Genomic DNA, 27,338 nt, shown 5'->3' on the forward strand with positions numbered 1-27,338 from the left:
CATCCTTCTAAAAAATGAATGGGTCAGCCAGGAAATTAAAGAAGAATTGAAAAAATTCATGGAAACAAATGATAATGAAAACACAACGGTTCAAAATCTGTGGGACACAACAAAGGCAGTCCTGAGAGGAAAATATATAGCGGTGCAAGCCTTTCTCAAGAAACAAGAAAGGTCTCAAATACACAACCTAACCCTACACCTAAAGGAGCTGGAGAGAGAACAACAAAGAAAGCCTAAACCCAGCAGGAGAAGAGAAATCATAAAGATCAGAGCAGAAATCAATGAAATAGAAACTAAAAAAAAATAGAACAAATCAACAAAACTAGGAGCTGGTTCTTTGAAAGAATTAATAAGACTGACAAACCCCTGGCCAGACTTATCCAAAAGAAAAGAGAAAGGACGCAAATAAATAAAATCATGAATGAAAGAGGAGATATCACAACCAACACCAAAGAAATACAAACAATTATAAGAACATACTACGAGCAACTCTACACCAACAAATTTGACAATCTGGAAGAAATGGATACATTTCTAGAGACGTATAAACTACCACAACTGAACCAGGAAGAAATAGATAGCCTGAACAGACCCATAACCAGTAAGGAGATTGAAACAGTCATCAAAAATCTCCAAACAAACAAAAGTCCAGGACCAGACGGCTTCCCAGGCGGAATTCTACCAAACATTTAAAGAAGAATTAATTCCTATTCTCCTGAAACTGTTCCAAAAAATAGAAATGGAAGGAAAACTTCCAAACTCATTCTATGAGGCCAGCATCACCTTGATCCCAAAACCAGACAAGGATCCCATCAAAAAAGAGAATAACAGACCTATATCTTTGATGAACACAGATGCAAAAATTCTCACCAAAATACTGGCCAATAGGATCCAACAGTACATTAAAAGGATTATTCACCACGACCAAGTAGGATTTATTCCAGGGCTGCAAGGTTGGTTCAACATCCGCAAATTCATCAATGTGATACAATACATTAATAAAAGAAAGAGTAAGAACCATAGGATACTCTCAATAGATGTTGAGAAAGCATTTGACAAAGTGCAGCATCCCTTCCTGATTAAAACTCTTCAAAGTGTAGGGATAGAAGGCGCATACCTCAATATTATCAAAGCCATCTATGAAAAACCCACCGCAAATATCATTCTCAATGGAGAAAAACTGAAAGCTTTTCCGCTAAGGTCAGGAACACGGCAGGGATGTCCGTTATCACCACTGCTGTTCAACATAGTACCAGAAGTCCTAGCCTCAGCAATCAGACAACAAAAAGAAATTAAAGGCATCCAAATGGGCAAAGAAGAAGTCAAACTATCACTCTTTGCAGATGATATGATACTATATGTGGAAAACCCAAAAGGCTCCACTCCAAAACTGCTAGAACTTGTACAGGAATTCAGTAAAGTGTCAGGATATAAAGTCAACGCACAGAAATCAGTCGCATTTCTTTACACTAACAACAAGACAGAAGAAAGAGAAATTGAGGAGTCAGTCCCATTTACAATCGCACCCAAAACCATAAGATACCTAGGAATAAATCTAACCAAAGAGGCAAAGAATCTGTACTCAGAAAACTCTAAAGTACTCATCAAAGAAATTGAGGAAGACACAAAGAAATGGAAAAATGTTCCATGCTCATGGATTGGAAGAACAAATATTGTGAAAATGTCTATTCTACCTAAAGCAATCTACACATTTAATGCAATCCCTATCAAAATACCATCCTTTTTTTTTTTTAAAGAAATAGAACAAATAATCCTAAAATTTATATGGAACCAGAAAAGACCTCGAATAGCCAAAGGAATACTGAAAAAGAAAGCCAAAGTCGGTGGCATCACAATTCCAGACTTCAAGCTCTATTACAAAGCTGTCATCATCAAGACAGTACGGTACTGGCACAAAAACAGACATATAGATCAATGGAACAGAATAGAGAGCCCAGAAATAGACCCTCAACTCTACGGTCAACTAATCTTCGACAAAGCAGGAAAGAATATCCAATGGAAAAAAGACAGCCTCTTCAACAAACGGTGCTGGGAAAATTGGACAGCCACATGCAGAAAAATGAAATTGGACTATTTCCTTACACCACACACGAAAATAGACTCAAAATGGATGAAGGACCTCAATGTGAGAAAGGAATCTATCAAAATCCTTGAGGAGAATGCAGGCAGCAACCTCTTTGACCTCAACCGCAGCAACTTCTTCCTAGGAACATCACCAAAGGCAACAGAAGCAAGGGCAAAAATGAACTATTGGGATTTCATCAAGATCAAAAGCCTTTGCACAGCAAAGGAAACAGTTAACAAAACCAAAAGACAACTGACAGAATGGGAGAAGATATTTGCAAATGACATATCAGATAAAGGGCTAGTATCCAAAATCTATAAAGAGCTTAGCAAACTCAATACCCAAAGAACAAATAATCCAGTCAAGAAATGGGCAGAGGACATGAACAGACATTTCTGCAAAGAAGACATCCAGATGGCCAACAGACACATGAAAAAGTGCTCCACATCACTCGGCATCAGGGAAATACAAATCAAAACCACAATGAGATACCACCTCACACCAGTCAGAATGGCTAAAATTAACAAGTCAAGAAATGACAGATGCTGGCGAGGATGCGGAGAGAGGGGAACCCTCCTATACTGTTGGTGGGAATGCAAGCTGGTGCAACCACTCTGGAAAACAGTGTGGAGGTTCCTCAAAAAACTGAAAATTGAGCTACCCTATGACCCAGCAATTGCACTACTGGGTATATAGCCTAAAGATACAAACGTGGTGCTCCAAAGGGGCACGTGCACCCGAATGTTTATAGCAGCAATGTCCACAATAGCCAAACTGTGGAAAGAGCCTAGATGTCCATCAACAGATGAATGGATAAAGAAGATGTGGTATATATACACAATGGAATACTATGCAGCCATCAAAAGACATGAAATCTTGCCATTTGCGACGACGTGGATGGAACTAGAGGGTATCATGCTTAGCGAAATAAGTCAATCGGAGAAAGACAACTATCATATGATCTCTTTGATATGAGGAAGTGGAGATGCAAGGCGGGGGGGGGCGTTGGGGGGAGGTAGGAAAAGAAAAAATGAAAAGATGGGATTGGGAGGGAGACAAACCATAAAAGACTCAATCTCAAAAAACAGACTGAGGGTTGCTGGGTGGGGGGGGAGGGTGGTGGGAAAATGGACATTGGGGAGGGTATGTGCTATGATGAGTGCTGTGAAATGTGTAAACCTGGCGATTCACAGACCTGTACCCCTGGGGATAAAAATACATAATATGTTTATTAAAAAAAAATGATCATATTACCCAGCAATTTCACTTCTGGACATATACTAAAAAGAACTGAAAGCATGGTTCTGAAGAGAAATTTACACACCCATGTTAATAGCAATACCATTCACTATACCTAAAACCTAGAAGCAAACCAAGTGTCCATCAAAAGATAAATGGGGGGGTGCCTGGGTGGCTCAGTGGGTTAAAGCCTCTCCCTTCAGCTCAGGTCATGATCCCAGGATCCTGGGATCGATCCCCACATCAGGCTCTCTGCTCAGCAGGGAGCCTGCTTCCTCCTCTCTCTCTGCCTGCTGCTCTGCTTACTTGTGATCTCTCTCTATGTCAAATAAATAAATAAAATATTAAAAAAAAAAAAAAGATAAATGGGGGTACCTGGGTGGGTTAGTCAGTTAAGCGTCTGACTCTTGATTTCCCTTCAGGTCAGGATCTCAGGGTTGTAAGATCAAGCCCTGTGTCAGGCCTCCATGCTCAAAAGGGAGAAAAATCTAGGTTTGTGTCTGATGAGTTTTTAATACAAATACAAAAATGAAAAGCATGATCCTTGAAAAAAAAGCATCAGACTTTAATAAAATTGAAAACACTTTTGCTCTGCAAAAGACATTATTAAGAGAATGAAAAGATGTACCTGACTGGGAGAAAATATCTGTAAAAACACATATCTAATTAAGGACTGACATTATTAAGAGAATGAAAAGATATACCACAGACTGGGAGAAAATATTTGTAAAAACACGTATCTGATTAAGGATTGCTACTCACTACCAATAAAGAATTCTTAATACAACTCTTATTAACAACAAAAATTTTAAAAGGGCAAAAGATCTAAACAGACATGTCAACAAAGAAGACACACAGGTGGAAAATAAGCATCTGAAAAGACGCTCCACATCACTGTCATCAGGAATATGTAAATTACAACAATGAGATACCACTACACATCCATTAGAATGGCTGAAATCCAAAACACAGGCCAGTATGTCAAACAACACAAACTCTTTCATTGCTGATAAGAATGCAAAATGGGACAGCCACTTTAGAAAACTACATGGCAGTCTGTTATTACAAATTAAACATACTCTTACCCTAAGATCCATCAATCATGCTCCTTTGGTACTTCCTCAATTAGCTGAAAACCTCTGTCTACACAAAAATCTACACATGAATGTTTAAAGCTGTTTTATTATTAACTGTCCAAACCTGGAATCAACCAAGACACGCTTCAACAAATGAATGATAAACTGTAGCATATCCATACAAGAGAATAAGTATTCATCAATAAAAACAGATGAGCTGGGGCACCTGGCTGGCTCAGTAGGTTAAAGCCTCTGCTTTCGGCTCAGGTCATGATCTCAGGGTCCTGGGGTCAAGCCCCGCATGGGGCTCTCTGCTCAGCGGAGAGCCTGCTTCCTCCCCCACCCTCTGCCTACTTGTGATCTCTGTCAAATAAATAAATAAAATCTTTGGAAAACAAACAAACAAACAAACAAAAAAAACAGGTGAGCTATCAAGCCAGGTAAAGACATGAAGGAGCCTTAAATGCATATTCCAAAAAGTGAAAAAAACCAGTCTGGAACGAAACCAGCCACATATTGCGTAATTCCAACTACGACATTATAGAAAGGGCAAGACTATCAACACAGCAAAAAAATCAGTGGTTACCAAGTGTTCATGGATATGGGGGAAGATGACTAGGTGAAGCACACGGAATTTTTAAGGGTGATGAAACTGTTCTGTACGATACCATAACAATGAATCCGAAACATTATGCTTTTGTCAAAACCTACAGACCAGTACAACACAAAATGAACATTAAAGCAAACTATGGAGTTCAGTTAATAATAATAACATTCAAAACTGGTGCATTAATTGTAGCAAATGTACCACTCTAATGCAAGATGTTAATAACAAAGGAAAAATGTTTTGGGGGGTGGGGGCACGGCACATATGGGAGCTCTATGCTATATGCTTAATTTTTCTGTAACTCTAAAATTATTCAAAATATTCATCAACAAGTGTTGGTGAGGATGCAGAGAAACTAGAACTCTTGTGCACTGTTGATGGGATTATGATACAATCATTACATGCATGAAATACTGTGAATGATCCTTGAAATATTAAAAATAAAACTATCAAATATCATCCAGCAATTCCACTTTTGGGCAAATATATCCAAAAGAATTTAAAGCCAGGTCTTGATCCTGCCACGTGCTACACGAATGAACCATCAGGCCATATTGTGTCAAATGAGGCAGTCACATTAAGACAAATATGCACAATTTCACTTTATGGGGTATGTAAAAGTAGCGAAATTGATAGTAACTAAAAGTAAAATGGCAGTTAAAAAGGAGAGGGGGAGGGATGCCTGGGTGGTACAGTTGGTTAAGTGTCTGATTTTTTATTTCAGCTCAGGTCTTGATCTCAGGGTTGTGAGCTGCACTGGGCTCCTGCACTGGGCTCCCCCAAAAATAAATAAATAAATAAAAATTTTGAAAGGAGAGAGAGAGGGGTAGGAACTGTTGTTTAATGGGTTTAATGCTTCAGATTTGCAAGTTGAAAAGTTCTGAAGATCTGTTTCACAACAGTGAGAATATACTTAATACTAATGAATTTACACTTTAAAAAACTGTGCTAAAAAACAACACAGTATTTACCATCTTAACCATTTTTAAGCACTAAAAGAACTTTTTTTAAAAAAAAGCAAACCAGATGAAAGATATTTGCTAAACATCTAGATGAGAATGTGATCAAATACATAATACAGAATTCATAACCACTGCCCCAAAAGACACAACCACATAATTAAAAAGATGTGTGATGGAAATACTATAAGAAACTTACACTTATCCTATACACTTATACGAAACTTACACTTATAAGAAAACTTACACTTCACAAGTTATCAAAATGACCAATCAAGATATGAAACAGTTCTCAATTTCTTCTGTATTCAAAGGAATATAAATTTAAGATACCAATAAAGTAACAATACCAGATTGGCTAAAAATTTTTAAAACTGACAATACTATTTTTAAGGAACTGTGAATCAACAGAAATTCCCATAAATGACTTATGGGACCATAACCTGGTATAGCCTCTTTGTAAAAGTTTTGTATTATACTTAAGTCGAAGATATAAATAGATTAAACCCAAAATTCCTAGATACAGACCGAAAAGAAATACATGTGCATAAGTACGTACTATGAGACATGTAAAATATTTCCAGAATCATTTTTTATAACAGCCAAAGACTGCAAACAATCTAAATATCCATCCGTTAGAGAAGAGATAAATTGCGGCATATTAGTACAGTGAAACACTATAGAGCAAAGGAAATGAACAAACTACAGCCACACATAATATGGATCAACTAATATCGTGTTGAGGGAAAAGTCAAGACACAAAAGACAATGTCCCATACAATTCCATTTATGTAAAGGTCACTAACAAACATAACTAAACTAATACATTTGAGTAATGTGTACTTTATATGAGCACATGTAAAGAAAACCAAGAAAATGATTATATAAAAATGATAGCAGTTATCCTCATGAGGGAAGCAGGGAGTAGTAATTTGGAAGGGCCAGGTGGTAAGGTTCCTGGGGTATTAGCAGTGCTTCATCTATCTCTTTACCTTTCCAAGAGTCATTTCTTGGTTGTTCTCTAATAATTGGCTAAATTGTGCAATTATGTTTTATACACTTTTCTGCATATAAGTTTTTACAATTTTGAAATGTTTTAAACTAATGTTAAAAATTAATCTCATCTTGGGGCACCTGGGTGGCTCAGTGGGTTAAGCCTCTGCCTTCAGCTCAGGTCATGATCTCAGGGTCCTGGGATCGAGCCCCTCATTGGGCTCTCTGTTCAGCAGGGAGCCTGCTTCCTCCTCTCTCTCTCTCTGCCTGCCTCTCTGCCTACTTGTGATCTCTCTCTGTCAAATAAATAAATAAATAAATAATCTCACCTTAACAGATTTAAGAAGTAAATTTTTATTGTGAAAATGAGGTCAATGACCTAGGTTAGTTAAGAGGAAAATATTCTACCATAGAGTGTGTAGTACTGTCAATAAAGTAAGTACTTTTTAAAAACCATAAATTTTCAGGTTGCGGTGGCTCAGTCGGTTAAGCGTCTGTCTGGCTCTTGATTTCAGCTCAGGTCATAACTCAGCGTTGTGAGACGGAGACCCAAACTGGGCTCCACATTGGGCATGGAGCCTGCTTAAGACTCTCTCTTCATTTCCCTCTCCCTTTCCCCAATTCATGAGTTCTCTAAAAAAATAAAACACCACAAATTTTCATTTTTTATTTGCCCAAGTCAACTAATTTTAATGCTTTTAATTATCTCACTTCAAGATTATAACTGTGGGGGCAGCTGGGTGGCTCAGTGGGTTAAAGCCTCTGCCTTCGGCTCAGGTCATGATCCCAGGGTTCTGGGATCGAGCCCCTCGTTGGGCTCTCTGCTCAGTGGGGAGCCTGCTTCCCTTCCTCTCTCTCTCTGCCTCCTCTCTGTCTGTCATCTCTGTCAAATAAATAAATAAAATCTTTAAAAAAGAGAGATTATTAGCGGGGCGCCTGGGTGGCTCAGTGGGTTGAGGCCTCTGCCTTCAGCTCGGGTCATGATCCCGGGGTCCTGGGATCGAGCCCTGCATCGGGCTTTCTGCTCAGCGGGGAGCCTGCTTCCTCCTCTCTCTGCCTGCCTCTCTGCCTACTTGTAATCTCTGTCTGTCAAATGGATAAATGGAGTCTTTGAGGAAAAAATAAATAAATAAATAAATAAAGAGAGATTATAACTGTGATGATTAACTTGAAATGTGTTACTACAAACATACTGTACAGGCAGAAATGAACTTTTTAAATTTGTTTCCATATCTAATCACAGTTAATTCGGAGTAACAAAGCCTATTGCTGTCTTCTAATAAAATTTTCCTTCCTTTAAATATAGGTAAAGGTACTCACTGGGACCATATATTATTTATCACCTGAGTTCAACAGATTCAACAACCAGCATGTGATTATCACATGAGAGCCTAAAAAAAAATTACTTGATATTGACAGCTGATCACTTTTAAACTGCAAGACCACTAGAGGTCATCAGAGCAAAACATTCAACACTGAACTAACATCAGCCTCAAGTTATTTCACAGTTACTATAGTTTCCAATGCTTCTAAAATAAGAGTATCTTGCTTAAAACAAAGAAATAAAATACTTAACAAAATCTGTTTTACTGTAAGAGTTTTCTTACTTTAAACAAAACTTAAATGCTAATACCAGAGACAGGTCAGTTTTGTTCAATGATTATAAAACATTCTTTACAACTTTTTGGAAAACTGATAATGTACTTAGAAACTATAAAACCATCAGCAAGCAAATTTTAACATCCCAAGGAATAAACAAAGTTAAATATTTTATGTATAGAAGCAAATTAAAGAAAAATCAGGTTATAGCAACTATTAATAAATTCAAGACATCTCTATTCAAAATGGGCTCTCCCCAGCTCTTTCTGCCCACGGGTCCTGTCCCTGTGCTATAATAAAAACACCTTTTGGGGGAACCTGGGTGGCTCAGTCAGTTGAGCGGCTGCCTTCAGCTCAGGTCAGGATCCCAGGGTCCTGAGATCAAGCCTATGTCTGGCTCCCAGCTCAGAGGGGAGTCTGCTTCTCCCTCTGCTCCCCACCATTCCTGACTCCCGCTGGTGTTCTAATAAAATCTTTAAAAATAAACACCCTTTCCCACTAAATAAAGAAATAAATGAATGAAATAGTAGGCTCTCAACAAGTATTAGTACCCTCTCCCCTAATGATCAACTGAAATTATAAAAGTGGTTCTTTTCCAAGCACTTAAACATCTGGAAATTAAGCAAGGGTCAGCCAGCTGTAAATAATAGAAAATAAAAGTATAGGGACGCCTGGGTGGCTCAATCGGTTAAGCTGCTGTCTTCAGCTCAGGTCATGATCCCAGGCTGCTGGGATCGAGTCCCGCATCGGGCTCCTTGCTCAGTGGGGAGCCTGCTTCTCTCTGCTGCCTTTGCCTGCTTGTGCTCTCTCTCTCTGATAAATAAATGAAATCTTTAAAAAAAAAAAAAGTATAAAGACTCAGCTGACCCACTGACATTTTATACAAAATGAAACAGAAAGTAATACACTTAATATAGAGGTTTCAAAACCTAGCTAATTATTAGAATCATTAAGGAGCTTAGATATTAAAACAGACATACTTAGCCACATAATTCAGTATGGTGAAACACTACACAGAAAGCTTTGTATACTCATCTAGCGATACAAAAGTAGTTACAAGATGGAACCAAATGGCATACTACGCTTTCAAGAATAAACGAAAAGCCTGCTCGGAATAGCTTAGAAAGCTTTTCACAAAAATGACTTTCTAGGGGAGCCTGGGTGGCTCGGTCAGTTCAGCTCACGTCATGATCCCAGGGATCCTGGGATCAAGGCCCTGTGTCTAGCTCTCTGCTCAGTGGGGAGCCTGCTTCTTCCTCTCCCTCTGCTGTACACCCCCATCCTCTCTCAAATATATAAATAAAAAAAAATTTTTTTTTTTAAAAAGCTTTCTGTGGGGCGCCTGGGTGGCTCAGTGGGTTAGAGCCTCTGCCTTCAGCTCAAGTCATGATCCCAGAGTCCTGGAATCGAGCCCCGCATCAGGCTCTCTGCTCAGCGGGGAGCCTGCTTCCCTTCCTCTATCTCTGCCTGCCTCTCTGCCTACTTGTGATCTCTGTCAAATAAATGAATAAAACGTTTAAAAATAAAAAAAAATTAAAAAAAAGTTAAAAAAAAGCTTTCTGGGGCACCTGGGTAGCTCAGTGGGTTAAGCCCCTGTCTTTGGCTCAAATCTCAGGGTCCTGGGATTGAGCCCCGCATCGGGCTCCCTGCTCAGCAGGGAGCCTGCTTACTCCTCTCTCTCTGCCTGCCTCTCTGCCTACTTGTGATTTCTCTGTGTGTCAAATAAATAAATATTTTTTTAAAAATTTTTAAAAAGCTTTCCAATATTATAGACAAACAAGAATTCCAGAGAAAAGAGAAACACTAACAATTACTAAGATTTCCAAAGGCAAATAAAATCTTTGTTTTTATCTCTTCTATCAGAGCTTTTTAAAAAGTTAATAAAAATACCACTCCATCCTCTATAATCCCAATGTCATTTTTCATGGTAATAGTTGGTTTAAAGCATAAGAAATTTTTAACTATCAACTCTGTTCTAGTAAGTTCTCATTTATCCCGTATCTGAAAGCATTATGTTCCAGGTAAGCCCATTTTCCACTAACAGAGGAAGTATACCCCGCCTTTTAAGTATAAACCTGTAAGCCATTTTAATGAACTCTCTAAAAACATGTTTACTAACATCATAACTATTTTCTAAATCTGTTATAAATTATATCCTATACAAGTTCAGAAAAAAAAACAAAACACAAAAGATTAACATGGCATCAATAGTAATGACTCAGAATCGGCAGAATGGACACACCACCCCTCGAGCTGCACAGAGCCACTTCTCCTATCAAAAGAGTATACTTAAAACATTCCACCAACTTTTTTTGAAAGATTTTATTTATTTATGGGGGGAGGGGGAAGCAGAAGCTGGTGGAGGGGCAGAGGGAGAAGCAGATGACCCGTGAACCATGGAGCCAAACGTGGGGCTTGATCCCAGGACCCCGGCATCATGACCTGAGCCAAAGGCAGATGCTTAACCAATTGAGTCACCAACTGAGTCACCCAGGCGTCCCTCTACCAAAAGAGGTAGACTCTTTTCAAAAGAGTTTTCTGACTCTTGGTTAAGCTTGTTTGCTTTTTCTTTGACAAAGGGAGAGAGAGATCACAAGTAGGCAGAGAGGCAGACGGGGCAGATGGGGGAGGGGGAAGAGTCCAATGCAGGACTTGATCCCAGGACCCCAAGATCATGACCTGAGCCGAAGGCAGAGGCTTAACCCACTGAGTCACCCAGGTGCCCCTTGGTCAAGATTGTTATCTATACTACTGAAGTACTGCAACAAGTTTCACTCTTCCCTCAACCATTCTATTTTGTACCAAGTTAGGAATCGAAACTGTATCTAAAAACAAATAAGCTCCACTACTTCTAACATATTTTATTGCTGCTTATTTTTTCTTTGAAAAGAGAATAAAATTCTTTTTGAGATATGGCCAGGTATAAATTTTTTAAAAAGTGACTAAATAGAAAAGGCTTCTACATATAAGCGACTTTGAGCTTTTATTTGTTTTGTTTTTTTCTGCTAACAAGATTCTTCAGGAGAGCGTATTATGATTATGTTAACTAAATATAATATTATGATCTCAGGACTGCTATGTTTCTTGAAACCATTTTTTTTAATAAAACTCCCAAGAGGATATTTCAAATTTTATAGTAAAAATTAAAAAATAACCTTACAAGCAAGTTTTCAAGAACAGCAACTCTAGGGCACCTAGGTGGCTCAGTTGGTTAACCATCTGCCTTCTGCTTGCATCATAATCCAGGGTCCTGGGATCAAGTCCCACATTGGGCTCCCTAGCACGGAGTCTGCTTCTCCCTCTCCCTCTAGCCTGCCTCTCCCCATTTGTGTGCTCTCTGTCAAATAAAATCTTTAAAAAAAAACAAACAAACAACAACAACAACAGCAGCTGAGGGGAATTTCTTATTCTTTCTCTTAAAACTCAAAGCACTTTTTTGGTCCTCAATTAAGGCAATTATTAACCAGGTAAGCTACTTAAAATCATTGTAAATTGTGAGATACTACTGTGGGGAAAAAAAGGCATGCTTAGCCATGAGTTTCACTAGCAGAGGTCTACATTCCTTTAGCAAAACCCTTCAGGCCAAATGTGTTCTGGAATTTATCACTGAAGTATAGATAACCACATATGACCTAACACCTCATCCAAAACTAACTGTGGCAGTAACAAAATCAAACAAATACAACAAAGTATAAGACTTTGCAGTAAGTGGGATAAAGCCTATAAATAGCTTTGTTATCACTTCAGGTAAGATTCCTGCCATCAATTAGTTAACAAAAACCTTTTGACTATCACACTTTGGGGACTTGAGAATTTTAAATGAAAAGGAAGAATAACAACCATGACAAGTATTTGTCAAATATGCTATAGCCAAACCATTTTAAGTATTTAAGTGTATGAGCTCATTTACTCCTCACAATGATCCTGACTTGGTATTATTTTCCCCACTTCACAGAAGAGATAAATGGGGTGTAAAAGGGTTAAGAAATTTGGCCAACATCCTAGTAATAGCAGTGGAGACTCTAAAATTTGATTCTAAGCAGTCTCACTCTAGAACAGCTTCTGATCACCAAACTACACACTATAAAGCTGCTCGACAGAGTGGGGAGAGAAAATCAAGTAAAGAGATAATGTTGGGGTTGACAATCTCATGATACTACCAGGTCTCCTCCCAAACTAGGCAGACATCAATAACTTTGCCTCAGTGTTAGAAAAAGAATTCTTCACACACCCTAGGCTCCAGGCAGCCATGGCAAAACTACCTGAACCAGCAAATATCTGCCAGTTCAATTTCATACTAAGAAAATCAAAATACTAAACAAAATCAAGTGTCCCTGTTTTGCCACTAATTAAACAAATGCCACTAAAAAATAAGCTTCACAAAATTATGAATATCTCTTGTTCACTGATACATTCCTATTACCCAAGACAGTACATGTCGTAAGTAAAAACTCAATAAATATTTGTTGCTGAATAAATGAATGAAGTCATTATTACAATTTCTCAGTTTCCTCAGTTGTAAAATATGGGAATGACTATATGTATATAATTTCTAGCTAAATCTCAAATCTGTAAGTATTTAATTCATCTACAATAAGTGACAACACTTTTTTAAAAAGTGCTGAGACATTCACCTCAATTAAGTGTGTGTGATTCCAGAAATTTTGTTCATCTAGTCTATGTTAATTCAGGACATTAATGATCAAAATTAAGAAAATACTTAAGACATTTAAACTGAGCAATGAGGGGTGCCTGGGTGGCTCAGTCGGTCAAGCATCTGACTCTTGATTTCGGCTCAGGTCATGATCTCAGGGTTGAGATCGACCCTCAAGTCAGGCACCAAGCTCAGGGTGGAATCTGCTTCTCCCTCTACCTCTGATCCTCCTCTTGCTCACTCCATAAAACAGCATGTCTCCAATTTGGCCCACTTGTGACCATAGTCCTTGGTATGGGCAAGACAGTCAGAACCCCTATTTATAGCTGGTGGGTAAGCACAGATAACAATCTGCATTGGCAATTAGCACCAGAAGAGACTGGTGGGGGGGGGGGTGTTTTGTAGGATCCAGCCCTTAAATCTGTGGAATCCAATGCTGTCTTCAAGTTGATAATGTCAGAACTGAGTTAAATTGCAGGACACCCAGCTGGTATCACAGAACTGCTTAAATTTTAGAAAACCCCCATGTTTAGGATGCCTGGGTGGCTAAGCCCATTAAGCGTCTGCCTTCTGCACTGGGCTCCTTGCTCAGCGGGGAGACTACTTCTCCATCCATCTGCCTGACACTCCCCCCTGATTGTACGCTTGCTCTGAGAAGTAAATAAAATCTTAAAAAAAAAAACAAAAAACCCACATTTGGTGTCTGAAAGGAAGTTCAGTTGGCCCACAGACAACAGTGGTTTGAGCTGCGGGTCCACTTATACATAGATTTTTTTGATAAATATGACAATATTGTTAAATGCATTTTCTTTTCCTCATGATTTTGTTAACATTTTCTTTTCTCTAGCTTACTTTATTGTAATAATACACACAACATTCTTAACTATTTACGTTAACCATAAAGCTCCCCTTCAACAATAGGTTATTAGTAGTTAAGTTTTGGGGGAATCAAAAGTAAACAAAGATTTTCAACTGTGCAGGGGTCAGCACCTCCTAACCCCTGCATGGTTCAAGAGTCAACTGTACTGATAACTACTGATAGCAGAGGAGATACACAGAGATGAGTCTTTCCTTATGGGGCAGTCTCAAGTTTTGCTTAGAAATAATGTGCATTTGGCTCAAACATCTTCAAGAACCCAAGCTTTTATCAGGAATCTGAAAATTATAGTAGTAGCTCTACATGATGTATCTGCAAATAAGATGAGTACCTAATCTAAAAGGTTAATAAGGTTAATAAGCCTTTTACCTAATATCATATCATTATTTCTATATTTCTTTACTTTTTTTTAAAGCTCTTATATATTTGTCAGAGAGAGCGAAAGCTCACAAGCAGGGGGAGCAGCAGGCATAGGGAGAAGCAGGCTCCCTGCTGAGCAAGGAGCTCCATGTGGGACACAATCCCAGGACCCTGGGATCATGACCTGTGCCAAAGGCAGACACTTTGCTGATTAAGCCACCCAAGTGTCCCTTTCTTTTACTTCTATAATATGCAGAAAGTAAATTCTTTGAAAACATAGGCCATATTGTTATATCCCTCCAATACCACCCCAGCATCCTGCAAATTGCATTTTCCATTCTGTATAATGAATGGTGCCAAATATGTATGTATAGAATAAATTAGTGTTTCTCTGAGTCTAAGAAATAAACAAAAAAAGTACCACTCACTCTGGCTCACACGTACATTAATGTAACTGAGATACATAGCCCCACTACTAAATCAAAGGTATCAATGATTTTTTTCAGGAGTGAACTGTGCTAATTAATTTGAATTTGTTAACAAATGCTTAAGTTAGAGGGGGAAAATGCTGAATTTTAACACTCTCACACACATTTTCTGTCTCTCTCTCACACACACACACATACCCCACAGGTAGCTTACACTATGTAGAGTTTCTCAAATCCACAAAGCTGCTCTAGCCATTAATTTTTCTATGCTGTTTATGCCAATTCCTATAATTAAAGAGTTATGCATATTTTTGCTAGCACAACATATTTTCAGTTTACTTAGTTTTACCAAATACATTTACTAAACAAATATATACAATACAAAGTACAAATTTGCTGGGCCACGGTAAAACAAAATTAAAGCATATAAATGGTGATAAAGCCACAAAAATGGGACAGAATACAAAAGTTCTTTTTAAATGTCTAGATTCTAAAAAGTAAGATTAATAAAGGAAATGAATCGTGTGCAATTATAGACTTACTGATGACAATAATGATAAGCTATACCAAGAAACAGAAATAAAGCCCAAAGAATGTAAGAGCATCTATGTCATCCTAATTCAGAAATGTGGTAAGACAGGACAAGAGACTACAAATTTAGGAAAGAGACTCCTGTAAGTATTTCAAAAAAAGAAAAATCCTGGCTAAAGGAGCCAAGAAGGTAAACAGAGGTAATGTGGCAGCAAACCAGTGTTAGGGCACTCTAGCAGAGTCTTCAGGAGTACTAAGACTCTCAAGAGATAGCACAAACTGGGTATTTTTTTAAGGCGGGAGCGATGGCACACTTTCCTTAACCTGTAAGTTTATAAGAAAAGTGCCAGAAAATGTGACCATAACTGTCAACCTAAAACTGGCACTGCACAGGAGATTCCATCTGTGACAATACCAGAAAAGGAAGTAATTGGGACTAAGATAATTAAGCCAATTATGACCTAGTCTACCTCAAACAACGTAAGAAAGAGAAGACACTAACCAGCAACTTTGGGATTAAGTTAGCTGTATTACTAGGCTCTATTTTTCATCAGCCTATGACCAGATATGATCATATCGGTTGCCCTTGTTAACTTAAACAAGGAAGCCATTAGACTGAGTTAGCTTTAATACCTCAATAGCCTACCTAAGCAAAACAAAACCTAAACCTGAAATGTCTAAAGGTTAAGAAATCCAAACCACCTAGGGACAACCAATCACGAATAGCCAACTAAGCTTTCCCAAATAATGCCATCTCCTTGTTGTTCCCCTGAATCATGTCTGTGGAGCCCTCCTAACAATTTCTGGTTTGCTGGTGCTCAATTTGAATTGATTTTTGTACAAATAAACTCAAAAAATTTAACAGCCTGCAGTTCTATTGAAGGTAAAGTGAAGGAAGGCAAGAGGAAACCAATTTCTCCATTACATTTGTAGCTGCCTGCATAAAAGAACTTGTGTTCAATTTTACATCATCCAGAGCGCCCTACACATACCAGAAACTTGTTTAAATACTGGTACTGCTGCTCATTCTTGAAACAATTACTTATGGAGTAATTGTGTGCTTCCCATGGCTCTAGGGATACAGTGATGCACAAAAGGCCAATATAATCCTACTCTCACAGAGCTTATGGCCTACTATAGAGACCCATAAAAAGATCAGGCCTCTGAAATGCAGCTCAATAAATACTATGATAAAGGAAGTTTATGACATAGGAGGAGGTTATACTTGTAGGCTCAAAGGTGGTTTCCCAGAAGAAATAACAGCTAAAATCTAAATTGAAAACAGTTCAAACAGAAGACGAACTGTTCCATGTAGAGAGAACAGCATGTGTGAAGGCCTGAGGGGAAAGAGGATACACTAACTTTACCAAAATTTAAAGAAACGGAGCTATGACCAGAACTTTATATGTCTTGGAGGAGAGGGGTAGAAAAGAGGAAAAAGAGAAGACACCAGGGAGATAAAGCTGGAAGCCATATTGTAAAAAGGCTTATTAGAAAAATACCATTAAGGGGCACCTGGGTGGCTCAGTGGGTTAAGCCTCTGCCTTCAGCTCAGGTCATGATCCCAGGGTCCTGGGATCGAGCCCCACATTGGGCTCTCTGCTCTGCAGGGAGCCTGCTTCCCTCTCTCTCTCTCCGCCTGCCTCTCTGCCTACTTGTGATCTCTGTCTTTCAAATAAATAAATAAAATCTTAAAAAAAAAAGAAAAATACCATTAAAAAGCCGCATCTATCGGAATATTTCAGTACATGTGATGTATAGTATAACATAGATAATATAAAAAAGTTATGAAGATCTCCATTAAATATTCTCCAACACACAGCAGAGATAATAGTATAGAAAAAGCTCAACAGCAACAAATGACCTGATTTTAAAATGGGCCGATTTGAATAAACATATCTCCTAGAATGGCCAACAAGCATATGAAAAGATGGTCAAGATCACTAATCATTAAAGAAACATAAACCAAGCTACAATGTAAGATGACCTCACAACTATTAGAATGACTACTTTTTTAAAAAGACAGGATGGAAGCCAAAAAAGAAAAAAAATAAGTGTTGGCAAAGATACAGAGAAACTGAATATTTATACACTGTTGGTGAGAATGTAAAATGGTACAGGCATTAGGAAAACAGATTGGTGGTTCCTCAAAAAACTAAAATTTGATTATGATCTAGCAATTCTACTTCTAGGTATTATCCAAAAAAAGTGAAAGCAGAATCTTGAAGAGATATTTATGCACCCATATTCAGAGCAGCACTATTCATAAGAGCCAGGAAATGAAAGCAACCCAAGCACCTTATGAATAAATTGTGGTACATGCATACAACGGAATACTATTTAGCCTTAAAAAGTCAGGCAATTCTAACAACTGCTACAACATTGATACACCATGGAAACGTCATTCTAAGTGAAATAAGCCAGTCATAAGAAGACAAGTATCATATGATTCCACTTACACGAAGTATCTACAGTCAAATTCATAGAAATACAAAGTAAAATAGTGGTTGCCAGGGGCTGAGAGGAAGGGTAAATGAAATGCTGTTGTTTAATAGGTAAAGTTTCTTTTACAAGATGAAAAAGGTTCTGGACATTGCCTGTACAACAATGTGAATACACATAATAGCACTGAACTATACACTCAGAAAGATGGTAAAGTTCATGTTTCCTTTTTTTTTTTTTTTTAAAGATTTATTTATTTTAGAGAGAGAGAAAGCAGAGGGAAGGCGCAGAGGGAGAGGGAAAGATTCTTAGGCAGACTTGGCAGCTGGGCATGGACCCCAGTGCAAGGCTTGATCTCATGACCCTGAGATCAGGACCTGAGCCAAAACCAAGAGTCAGATGCTTAACCGGCTGTCCCCCTTTTGTTATGTTTTCTAACACATACATACATGTCCCTTGTATCCATCAACAAAGAATATATCAAATTTGATTATCTTCTTTCACCTCACCTCCTATCTTTTCCCCTTCTCCCTCCCCCAGTGATATATTCCAAAGCAATTTCCAGATCTTATTGCACCCATAAATACTTTTGTGTACTTTGATAACAAATGAGGTTATTTCATTTATATGAACAAGATGCCATTACCACTCCTAATAAACAATGATTCTTTTTATTATCAAACAGCCGATCCGGGGGGTGCCTGGGTCGGCTCAGGTCATGATCCCAGGGGTCCTGGGATCAAGCCCTGCATTGGGCTCCTTGCTCAGTGGGGAGCCTGTTTCTCCCTCTACCTGCCGCTCCCTCTGCTTTTGCTCTCTCCCCCTCTCTCTGTCAAATAAATAAAATTTTTAAAAAAATTTTAAAAGCCAATCCAGGGGTGCCTGGGGGGCTCAGTTGGTTAAGCGTCTGACTCTTAACTTTGGCTCAGGTCATGATTCCCAGGGTCATGAGCTGAGCACCGTATCAGGCTCCCCACTCAGCAGGGAGTCTGCTTGAGATTCTCTTCCTCTACCCCTCCACCCACTTCTCCCTCAAATAAATCTTTAACAAAAAATAACCAATCCACATCCATATTCCCCCAAATGTCTCATCAACATATTTTTATAGATTTTTAATATCCTATCAGGTGGTCATATCTCTGAAGGGTAAAGAATCTTGGGGACACCTGAGTGGCTCAGTCAGTTCAGCATCTGCCTTCTGCTCAGGTCATAATATCGAGGTCCTGGGATGGAGCCCCACATTGGGCTCCCTACTCAGCAGGGAATCTGCTACTCCCTCTCTCTGCCCCTTCCCCTGGCTTGTATGCTCTCCTTCCCTCTCTCTCTCTCTCTCTCAAATACATTAATAAATAAAATCTTTTTTTAAAAAGGAAGGGGATGAAGACTCTTAATAGTGTGGCAAATTTTAGGTGAAAAAAAAAAAGGAACACAGGAATAGAAAATATAATGCTGAGGGGGAAAAAAGACACCAAAGAGTACTTACTGTAAAACTGCAATGTTAAAATGTAAAATAGGCAGAAGTAATCCATGATGATGAAAGTCAGATTAGTAGTTACTTCTGGTTGGGAGTGCTGACAAAGTAAAAAAACAGACACATCTGGGACACTGGTAATATTCTCCATCTTGATCTCCACCTTGAATGGTAGTTATACTGGTGTATCAGTTTGTAAAAATTCATCAAATTGTGTATTTTAAGATCACTCAACTAAGTGGATATTATACTTCAAGTTCAGGGAAAATATACTAAAATATCACTCATCTTTTTCAGTATTTATATATTTATATAAAAATATCACCTACCACATACATACCCTAACACCAAAATATTAAATGGTTATCTCCAGATGGTGAGGTAAGTCATTTCAATTTTTCTTTTCAAGGCTTTTCTACTGTCTCCCCACAATTAAAAGTAAAACATTTGAAAATTAAGAATACTGTTATCAGAATGCCTGGGGGGCTCAGTCAGTTGAGCATCTGCCTTCAGCTCAGGTCATGATGCCAGGGTCCTGGGATGGAGCCCCACATCGGGCTCCCTGCTCAGCAGGGGGTCTGCTTCTCCCCCTGCCTCTCCTCCTCCCCCTGGCTTTTGCTCACTCTCTCTCTCTCTCGCTCACTCTCTCTCCCCCAAATAAATAAATAAAATCTTTAAAACAAAAATACTGCTATCAATCTAAACATTCCCTCTAAAACATTATCTTCTCTCTTCTCACACTAATAAAAATATAATTTTTTTCTCCCACACAATTTGTCTTCCTACTCCACATTTCAGGTTTTAAACAGCTCTGTTACTAGTCAAAACAAATGAGTATTAAATTCCAACTTTTGGTCCTTGGTTAGAGAGAAATACAGAGCTTATAGTATACTTAGCATGCTCAATATACTTGTCGATGCACTGGGGATATATATACATACTTACACACAGACCCTGTTTTCAACTTAGCTTCCAGTGCATTCCTGCCTGACAAAAGTCAGATCATGTCACTCTTCTGTTCAAAACTCGGCAATGACTGCCGATCTCACTCAAAAGAACGCCTGAGTCCTTATCATGGCCAAGCAAGTCTTAACAGTCTGCTTCTTTTTGTTTGTTTTTTTAACATCTCAGATCTCCCTTTCTACCACTCTCCCTACACTTCACTCTACCTCAACCACACTGGTCACCGTACCAGTTTCTCAACACATCTAGTACCTACTTTTCTTGGGGCCTTCATACTAAGTGGTTGCAATGGCAGTAAGTTCTTCACCACATAACTAACTCCCTGGTACCACATCTTTGCTCAAATGTCATCTTCTCAGTGAGACCTATCCTAAATCTCCTTTCAAAAAGCACAAACTGTTCCACATCCCTGCATACTCGCATCACTTACTCCCCTTTTTTTCTTTTTACCACAATACTTACCACTTTTTAACAATACTTTTTCATTTAATCATACAATTTCTCAAATAAAACTTATATATATGCTATCGCTTATCTCCTCCTACCCTCAGACCCAATAGAAACTAAGTTCTGGGGGCACCTAGATGGCTCAGTGGGTTAAGCCTCTGCCTACAGCTCAGGTCATGATCTCGGGGTCCTGGGATTGAGCCCCGCGTCGGGCTCTCTGCTGGGCAGGGAGCCCGCTTCCACCTCTCTCTCTGCCTACTTGTCATCTCTCTCTCTGTCAAATAAATAAATCAAATCTTAAAAAAAAAAAAAAGAAACTAAGTTCTGTGAAAGTAGGGATATCTGATGGTTTAGTTCTAGGTTATATCCCAAGCATTTTTAATTTCCTTAAGTAATTGCTACACCCAATGTGGGGCTCAAATCAGAACCCCAAGATCAAAAGTCACATGCCCTTCCAAATGAACCAGACAGGAGCCACTATCCCAAGCATTTAGAAATGTCTGGCAACTAGCAGGTAAGGAAAAAAGGAGGAAAGAAAGAAGAAAAAAGAAAGACCTGTGGCAGGTTTAATGACACAGCCAGATGGGTGATAATTAGAAGGAAAATTACAATGGCAAATAATATTTTATTAAAATTATAAATTAAAATTAGTGAAATATCAAGAATAAGGACTCACTCAGTAATATTTCTACTAATACTCGGCACAATTCATCATATTTAGTTTTATACACATTTATACTCTCCCGTTAGAAAGTGTGTAAACCGTAGGGGTACCTGGATGGCAGTGGGTTAAGCAGCCAACTCTTGATTTTGGCTCAGGTCAAGATCTCAGGGTCCTGGGATGGAGCCCCACATCGTGGGGGGGGGGGGGATCCACACTCAGCAGGGAGTCTCCTTGAGATTGTCTTCCTCTGTTCCTCCCCCAACTTGTGCTCTCTCAAATAAATAAATCTATCTTAAAAAAAAAAAAAAAGCTGTATGTAATAGACACTGATGTGCTACCCAGGTTTCCCTTCAGAAGTGAACGATTTCTGGGGCACCTGGGTGGCTGAGACAGGTAAGTGTGTGCCTTTGGCTCAGGTCATAATCCCGGGGTCCTGGGATAGAGCCCCACAACATCAGACTCCCTGCTCAATGGGGAGTCTGCCTTTCTCCCTCCCTCTGCACACTACCCACCCCAGCCCGGCTTGTGCACTCTCTCTCTGATAAATAAAAATCTTAAAAAAAAAAGTGAACAATTTCTTGTACAGCTGCTGAAAAACAGCCTTCACCTGTCAGCCTTTTCAGGAATTCCCTCAGCTAAAGACAGCTGCCTGCACAAGTGGCCTCCATCAAGTAACTGATTAAAACAAGGCTGAGAGGTGCTTGGTTGGCTCACTTGGTTGGGCAGCTACCCTTGGATCAGGTCATAAACCCAGGACTCTTGGATCAAGCCCCCGAATCAGGCTCGATCCGCAGGCAGCCTGCTTCTCCCTCTCCCTGCAGCTCCCCCAGCTTGTACGTGCTCTCTCTCACTTTCTCTGTCAAATAAAAATTTAAAAAAAAAAAAAAATTTCCCCCCAATTAAACAGAGGCATAAGGGCACAGCACCTTCCCACAATTCTAGACAACTCTGAGAGTTATTCCAGCTTCAGAATTCCCATGGGGTCAACTGTGGCTTTTGTTGATAGTACCTTACAGCCCAACTTATCCTTTGTTTCCTTTGCATTTTTTCTACAGATGTTGATCCTAACAACCTCCCCTAATAAACTTATGCATGCATGGAAATCACCATCTCAGTTTTTCAAGGAAACGAACACCCACTGGTGATGGGCATGGTCCAAGAAAGCAGGCTCTACAGTGAAGTTTTGAAATTGGGTCACCTGGCTGCCCAGCTTCAGAGAAATCCATCACCAGGGATGAGCAGAACAGGGAGCCCCTTGTACAAAGTGGCAGTCAACAGTTAAAATTTTCAGTGTTGATATAATGGGTAGTTTTCCAGTGAAAGGGTATGCAGGCATTGGTCAATCTTTTTTAAAGGACGAGACACTATTTTGTATTGTTTGTTGTTTTCATTTTATAACTTTTAAAAAGTGGGGTATAACAAAAACAGGCAGGCCCAGAACTGGATTTGGCCTGCAAGCCATGGTTTGCCAAACCCTGAAATATAAGGTACAATGTATTAGACAATTGAGAAATATAAGGAAAACAGTAATTTCAAGGACCATGAAATTAGGTTGTTGTTACTAAAGGCAATTAACTCACTCTTTGGAAAAATGTAACAAGAGGTCAAAGTGAGTAATGGGAAATTAAAAGCTAAATGTGAAAGCCAGAAGATTCTTCGGTAGCATAAAAAGACACTCATCTCTAGCAGCAAAAGGCCACAGAAGGCTAAGGGGCAGGACCAGGTCTTAATCATGTGTAGCAGAGCGCCAAAGAAAGTTGAACTCTCAGAACAGGTCTGCTGTTATCAAGGTTAAGGAATGAATAGGAAAAAAGAAAGAACTGGAACCCTGAAAAAAAAGGATAAGAATATGGACTGATTAACCTGAAAATCCCCAACCCTCAGGTCTCCTTGAGCCCCCAGAGCTTGGGGAAGGAACCTACACATTCTAAGTGCAAGTGTTACTCTTATTAGTAAGAGCACCCAGGTAAAGACTTCTGAAATTCTCTCCTTCATAAAAGAAATTAGAACAAAAGTTCTAAGAATCATCTTTTTCAGAACTGTGGAAATTAAAAAGCATTGCAGCGATCTAGTGAGTGTTTAGGCAAGAAATATGGCTGAATTCTGTTAAGAATGACAAACTCTGAAGCTCTGTAATTTGCCCTATTCTCAGCACATCCCAGTTCCATGTAGCCATGAAAACCAACAGCCTACAATTACAGTGAAAATTCGCAGCCACTAGAAGGGCCAGAATAGGACTGGAGCTCCTTCAAAGTCAAACTCCCAGAGAATTGCCATTATATGACAGTCTTCCCTGGAAGACTCTACTCTAGCAAATCTGCCTTTATTTGACCTGATTCAGCTCACCTAGTTCAAACAGCCTTTTCTCTGAGTGCTTTTGGCCAAAAACAATCAGAGGCAACTGTCAAACATTGGGGCCCCAAACTTTATGCTCTGTCCAAGCAGAAAAAGAATGCTACAACAGAGGTGTAAACTGCCTGGCTGAATGCTGAAGGCATGTCCTAACATACACATAGAGCCCCTTAGCAAAAATAAGACGTACATGTTTCAGGCATCCAAGGAAATGTCTGCCTATTTATTAGCTTACAGTAACTACATAAAACAAAAAATTATAGACTCTATGGTAAGATATTAATAGCAGCAGTAAATAATTCAGAGGATAGGGGAGAGCAGTTAGTATAAACTATCCCTAAGGAAGCACAATGAACTTACTAGACTAAGATTTTAAAATAACTATTTTAAATGTTAAAACTAATGGAAACCATGTCTAAAGAACTAAAGGAGAATATGAAAATGATGTCTCACCAAACTGAGAAAGCTAAAAGACAAAAATTATTTTTTAAAACAACCAAACAGAAATGACAGATTTGAGAAATACGGTAACTAAACTGAAAAATTCAACAGAGGGGCTCCACAGTAGGTATGAGCTGGCACGAGAATCTGCAAATTTTGAAGGCAGTTCAACTGAGATTAGCCAGTCTGAAAAAAAGAATAAAAGAATGGGGAAAAATGAAGAGAGTCTCAGAAACCTGTAGGATACCATTAGGATACCAATAAATGCATAATGGAAAGATGAGAGAGAAAAGGACAGAATATATGAATAAGGGCCCCAAATTTCCCAATCTAATTTAAAAATATTAATATACACATCCAACAAGCTCATTGAATTTCAAGGAGCCTAAACTCAAAGAGATCCACTCAGCACACATCATAATCAAACTGTCAATAGCCAGTGAGAAAGGGAGTATCTTGAAAACATCAAGAAGCAAAGTACACAAACATGATTAACAGTTGATTTCTCAGAGGGACCATGGAGGCAGTGAGACAATACAGTCACAGTGGTGGGAAAAAAAAAAAAAAAAATGTTTCAGCCAAGAATCTATACCCAACAAAACTGTTCTTCAAAACTGAAGGAGAAATTAAGACATTCCTGGTAATAACGGGAAAAGTTTGTTGCTAGTAGACTTGCTCTAAAAAAAGAAACTAAAAGAAGCCCTTCAGGGTAACATGAGAAGACACTAACTGGTAATTCAAAGCCATACGCAAAATACAGAACATTAGTACAGGTAACTTTCCAGGTAACTATAAAAAACACTAAAAGTCTATTTTTTGTTTGTAACTTTTTTTCCCTTCATATGTGACTTAAAAGAAGACCACATTCAGCAGGTACTTATATCTTGCTAGTATTCAGTGGATTAATATATAATTTTTAGGGGCTCTGGGTGGTTCAGTTGGTTAAGCATATGCCTTTGGCTCAGGTCATGATCTCAGGGTCCTGGGACTGAGCCCTGCGTCGGGCTCCCTGTTTGACAGGGAGCCTGCTTCTTCCTCTCCCTCTGCTGCTCCCCCTGCTGTGCTCTCTGGCTCTCTAATAAATAAAATCATTTTTAAAAATGTAAATTTTTTAGGGGCGCCTGGGTGGCTCAGTGGGTTAAAGCCCCTGCCTTCAGCTCAGGTCATGATCCCAGGGTCCTGGGATCAAGCCCCACATCAGGCTCTCTGCTCAGTAGGGAGCCTGCTTCCCTTCCTCTCTCTTTGCCTGCCTCTCTGCCTACTTGCGATCTCTGTCTGTCAAATAAATAAATAAAATCTATTTAAAAATTAAAAAAAAAAGAAATGGTGGGAATTTTTTTTAATGTAAATTTTTTGCACTTACTTTTTATTTTTTATTAACATAAAATGTATTATTTGTTTCAGGGATACAGGTCTGTGAATCATTGGTCTTACATAATTCACAGAGCTTCCCACAGCACACACCCTCCCCAATGTCCATTCCCCAGCCACCTCTCCCTCCCACCCCACCCCCCCCACTCCAGCAAACCTGTTTGTTTCCTGAGATTAAGAGTCTCTTATGGTTTGTCTCCTTCTCTGGTTTCATCCCATTTCATTGTTTCCTCTATTTACCCATGATCCTCCACCTTGTTTCTCAAATTCCACATATTAGTGAGATCATATGATAACTGTCTCTGACTTATTTCGCTTAGCATAATAACCCTCTAGTTCCATCCAAGTCGTTGTAAAAGGCAAGATTTCATTTTTTCTGATGGATGCATTATATTCCATTGTATACATATACCACATCCTCTTTATCCATTCATCTATAGATGGACATCTAGGCTATTTCCATAGTTTGGCTATTGTGGACAATGCTGCAATAAACATTGGGGTGCCCATGCCCCTTCGGATCACTACACTTGTATCTCTGGGGTAAACACCTAGTAGTGTAATTGCTGGGTCACAGGGTAGTTTTATTTTCTACTTTTTGAGGAACCTCCATACTGTTTTCCAGAGTGGTTGCACCAGTTTGCATCCCCACCAACAGTGTAGGATGGTTCCCCTTTCTCTGCATCCTCACCAACATCTGTCATTTCCACACTTGTTGATTTTAGCCATTGTGACTGTTGTAAGGTGTTACCTCATTGTGGTTTTGATTTGTATTCCCCTCTACCAAGTGATGTTGAGCATTTTTTCATGGTCTGTTGGTCATTTGGGTGTCTTCTTCGTAGAAATATCTGTTTATGTCTTCTGTCCATTTCTTGACTGGATTATTGTTCTTTGGGTGTTGAGTTTGATAAGTTCCTTACAGATTTTGGATACTAGACCTTTACCTGATATGTCATTTGCAAATATCTTCTCCCACTCTGTCAGCAGTCTTTTCATTTTGTTGACTGTCTCCTTTGCTGTGCAAAAGCTTATGAAGTCCCAGTAGTTCATTTTTGCTCTTGCTTCCCTTGCCTTTAGTGATGTGAAAAATGTAATTTTTAAGACAACAGTAACACAAAGGAGAAGGAATAGAATGGAGCTTCATGGAAGCAAAGCTTTTATCTATTATTATATATTAAATTAGTATTAATGCAAACTTGATAAAATATTAACTGTAATCCTCAGTATAACCACTAAGAAAGTAACCCAAAAATCTACAGTAGAAGGTACTCCTGTGTGGTTCAGTCAGTTAAGCATCTGCCTTTGTTTCAGGTCATGATCCCTGGGTCCTGGTATCAGGCCCTGCACCAGGTTCCCTGCTGGGGGTGGGTACAGGGGAGTCACTTCTCCCTCTGCCTCTCCACCCCCACTTGTGTTCTCTGTCTCAAATAAATAAATAAAATCTTTTTTAAAAAAAACTTCAGTAAAGAAAAAGTTAAAATGGTAAAGGGAACAAATTAATTAAATGGTACACCAGAAAATATCCTACACAAAAGACAATAATAAAGGAAAAGAGGAACAAGAGATACCTAATGTTCAGCAGTGAGGTCTTCCCCTGTTTAAATAGTAATCTTTTTTTTTTTTTAAGATTTTATTTATTTATTTGACAGACAGAGATCGCAAGTAGGCAGAGAGGCAGGCAAAGAGAGAGGAAGGGAAGCAGGCTCCCTGCCGAGCAGAAAACCCGATGCGGGGCTCGATCCCAGGACCCTGAGATTATGACCTGAGCCGAAGGCAGA

General features: G+C 39.0%; 1 protein-coding gene across 4 annotated transcripts in view; it reads right to left on the reverse strand.

Annotated features, from left to right (window-relative positions):
* STRN3 (striatin 3) overlaps positions 1-27,338 on the reverse strand; it is a 127,400-nt gene that overhangs the window by 77,728 nt on the left and 22,334 nt on the right. The window lies entirely within an intron of this gene.

The sequence above is a fragment of the Martes martes genome (assembly GCF_963455335.1).
Source record: "Martes martes genome assembly, chromosome: 7".
Lineage (NCBI taxonomy): Eukaryota > Metazoa > Chordata > Mammalia > Carnivora > Mustelidae > Martes > Martes martes.